Consider the following 4,238-nt stretch of genomic DNA (forward strand, 5'->3'; position numbering starts at 1 on the left):
GATTATCACCCGTCGACAAAGACGTGACACCGCCCAAGATGTTCAAGCGACGAGCCCTCGGTCATGTGATGTACGGAGACGCCAAGGTGCAAGGGACTCGACGGCGTCACTTCCGAACTCTCAGCAGATATTGGATACGGTCCATATGTAGGCTGTCCTTATTATTAATATTGGACTGGCCGGTTTCGCATTCAGCGGACCATCTACGGTACGAACCCTCGGTGGCGGTTGGGATAACTTCGCGGAAGACTCAGCGACCCTTGTAAGACACGTTCACCGTCTGGGACAGGGCGCAGGCCGTTAAAGATACTCATGCGACGGTGCAGACGACGCTTGGCATGCAAGAAGATCCATAACGGATCATAGCTTACTTGATATTTGTATACTTGACTAGGCCTTCTTATTAGGAATAGACCCGAAAGGGGTAAACATAAATACAGAACCGAATTTCCAGTCAAGCGCACAGAGCGACGTCCGGCTTCAAGGTAAGCGTCTGGTCAAGCTTGATTGAGTGTGTTATGGCTGTCGGTGAACTCGAAGCTTTGTAGCGAGGGTTCATCCGGCAAGGCCAAGCGGCTGTGTATTTTAAAGGAGTACTATCGGGAGGTTTGACGTGACGGCTTATTGCTGCCTATTTGCTGGGAGTACTTGTATTGCGTCCCTTTCATTCTTCCAACCGAGTGTTGAACACTCGGTGCCCTCGTAAAAGGCTTACCCGTGCCTGGTATCCTTCCGCTGTTGGGACCACGAGGATTCATAACACCTATTAGCTTTGCTCGTGCTATTAGCGTGTTCTTGTTTTTACTGGTTGGCCTATATAAGTAGTTTACAAGGTCAAGTTTGTCCCGGTGCAAGGGCAAAACTGGGGTCTTCAGGCCCGCCCGAACGATCGTTTACTATCCTAGTAGGTGGGAACGTCCTAAGTACATTTGTAGCTAGAGTTCACGTGGGATTCCAACACCACACAAGTTTTATTCATGTCCGCATGCATAGTATGGTGTACAATCACTCGTATCTGCCGATGTTCACCAAAAGTACCGATTTCTCTCCTTGAATTAGCTTGCTGAGCTCATATTAGCAGGGCATCGCTGAAGGTCATGTACAGATGTTCGCTGACTCGACACAATTATTCAGACTGAGTTTAATAATCAATGCTGTCCGTGTTCTAGCTCGGGCATGATAGGATGAACACTGTTAGCTTACTTACCGACTTATTTGCAGACTTACTGACTGAAGAGTGGCTGAGATCCTTCCGAGTGGTATTTACTGGATCTGATTTGTATGCCGAACATACCCAGCCACATTGCTGTAGTCATATTATCAGATTGAAGTGATGTTTAAACTTGAATCGAATAGTGTATCGTGTACACAAGACGAAGTAAATTCGCTACCTACTTATTATCCCGGCGTGCTACTTACTGTGTCTGTGCAGATCCCGCAATATCTCTAATGGGTGTGTGTCACGTAGCCTTGATAACCAAAACATATACATGAGATTACTGTTGCTTTCTCGGTATTTTTGCAACGTAATGCTAGCTTACTGTGCTTACTCTGATATATGAGGCATTATAACCAAGCGCATTACGAATTGGGAACAGGTTCTACCGCAGTGATACAGGCATTCAACTGCGCGTGTGTAAGCAGAAGTCAGCGCGTATATATGGGCGCGGTGAGAACACCTTGTAGCCACCCGCGACTAAACTAAGCTCATATCTCGACTATTATGGACAGGGCACTATAGTACCGTACTGCGTACAGACACATCGACTTGACACGCCCACCTGTAAGGTCTGCACTATCGCACACATACTCGCTTCTGTGTAGACAGCAATTATCCGTTGCGCGTGGTGCTCACTCCATACAGAAGTTTTAATTTGTGAGCGGACATTAGTGGGAAATACGCTGTGAGCGTTGATGGTACATGTTGCATGGTTTTGCGTGTGTCCAAATAAGATAGTGAACATTTATCTACGGTGACGCGTATGTAGATAGGGGGAGGGGGGGTTGGACAGCTTGCAGCGGTACACAGCTGATACCATTTGCTAATAATTGTATGAAACGCGCTACGCTCCATAGGTGTGTCAACACTATTGGACGACAACGGCCCAAAAGTAGTTAATTTCTGGGAGGAAAAGCCCCCACCACCTATCTCCTGATTCGGCCGAAGTGCACCGCCAGTGGCGAACGTGAAGACGGCGATTAGCTCTGACTGATACCCTAAGAAGACGAAGAAGAAGAAGCACAGCCGCCCTCACCATGCTGACCCCCGAAACACCAAGTACGTTAGGCAAATGAAGCAGAAGAAGAGCAAGTATTTGGAAAATACACTCTTTTCGTCCCACCCCCTGTGAGGAACCATCATAGTCGTATTTGCTAGCTTTTTAAGATTTGTAATCAGATCGTGTTTCTTAAGCGTTAGAAAGAATCTATTTTAAATTTATGTAGAACAGAATTAATAATTATTAATACGACTACTACAAAAGATTGCAAGCAAAACTATAAAAGATATTAGGAAACGTACTATGCAAAACAATCTGAAGGTAGCACTATTAAAAAGTACTACAAAGCTCAAAATATCATATTTGCTAGCTATAAGTACTACAATGAAGTTTTAAGACGAAATGTGCGTCACTAGGCCCAACTTATATTATTACCAGCTGCTAACAGCATATATTACGTGTGTCTACATCGGCGCCTCCTACTAATGCTAACTAACGCGCACACAGGGGGCGCCCTTAGCGTGTCGTGGTGTTCCGCAATTGAAAATGGGGGCAATTTTTTTTTTTGAGCGGTGCATTTAAGTACGATGTCTAGACCACATACATGTACAGTGTGTGCATTACATAAAGGCAAATTTGGCCAATCGACGCCGCCTTCGCTGCGCTCGGCAGCCAGTAGAGCGCCCTCATTTGCCTTCCTTTAATTAACCCTAGCCGCGGACAGAAGGACGCAGAACACACTTCACTACAGGGCCAGACTAGCTAGCCTCCGGCGCTACGCAGGGAGTTGCAGGGTTTGTCGGGGATGAGGTGGCCGCAAATTTAAGTGCTTCTTGGTGTCGTGTGATTTGTAAGCCTCGTTTACCCCAGTAGGTCAAGGCTTCGTGTCCTTAGGCACTTACCATTCCGTAGTCTCATGTGGTCCCGTACAATATCATGGTTGGGCACGCTTCCGGTACCCCGTACTACAGGTTGGATCTCATGCTTTTCAGTGGCCCGTGCTCTTCCGTGTTCTTCTTGGCTTCATGGTTCTCTGTTCACCCGAGGCACAGCCTTCATAGCGGTTAAGCGCTCTCTCTATTAGTACGGCCTTTTCGTAAATGTTAACTTTTCCCTGTTCTCAAACGTTTGAGCTGGCTGCACCGGTTTCGTGGTACCTGGCCGTTGGCCTTCCATCTCCGGTGCTCTAGCCAAAGTGTGCTGTCCAGTGGTTTGGTGCTGGAATTCTCACGTGCCTCTAGCTACAAATGTACTTAGGACGTTCCCACAACAATACGTCTACTAGGATAGTAAACGATCGTTCAGGCGGACCTGAAGACCCCAGTTTTGCCCTTGCACCGGGACAAACTGGACCTTGTAAACTACTTATATAGGCCAACCAGTAAAAACAAGAACACGCTAATAGCACGAGCAAAGCTAATAGGTGTAATGAATCCTCGTGGTCCCAACAGCGGAAGGATACCAGGCACGGGTAAGCCTTTTACGAGGGCACCGAGTGCTCAACACTCGGTTGGGAGACTAAAAGGGACGCAATACAAGCACTCCCAGCAAATAGGCAACAATAAGCCGTCACATCAAACCTCCCGATAGTACTCGGCCAAAATACACAGTCTCTTGGCCTTGCCGGATGAACCCTCGCTACAAAGCTTCGAGTTCACCGACAGCCATAACACACTCAATCAAGCTTGACCAGACGCTTACCTTGAAGCCGGACGTCGCTCTGTGCGATTGACTGAAAATTCGGTTCTGTATTTATGTTTACCCCTTTCGTGTAACGAGGTTACATGGTGTGGAATACACAGGGGTACGAAGTACCCGGAGAGTTAACAAACTCTCAGTACATAAGTTGGAGAGTTAACAAGGTCTCTCAGTACGTTGGCTGAAAGCCACACGTTATGCATTTGATTAGGTTTAACGATGCTAGATAGTTAAAGAGATACATTTACCCCTAGGCGGCTTGGCCGCAATAATAGTAAATAAAACACTTCTGGTTTTGAAGCATAAAAGTTAAGGTATTAG

The sequence above is a fragment of the Phytophthora infestans genome, genomic scaffold, assembly GCF_000142945.1.
Source record: "Phytophthora infestans T30-4 supercont1.107 genomic scaffold, whole genome shotgun sequence".
In the NCBI taxonomy this organism is placed as follows: Eukaryota; Oomycota; class Peronosporomycetes; order Peronosporales; family Peronosporaceae; genus Phytophthora; species Phytophthora infestans.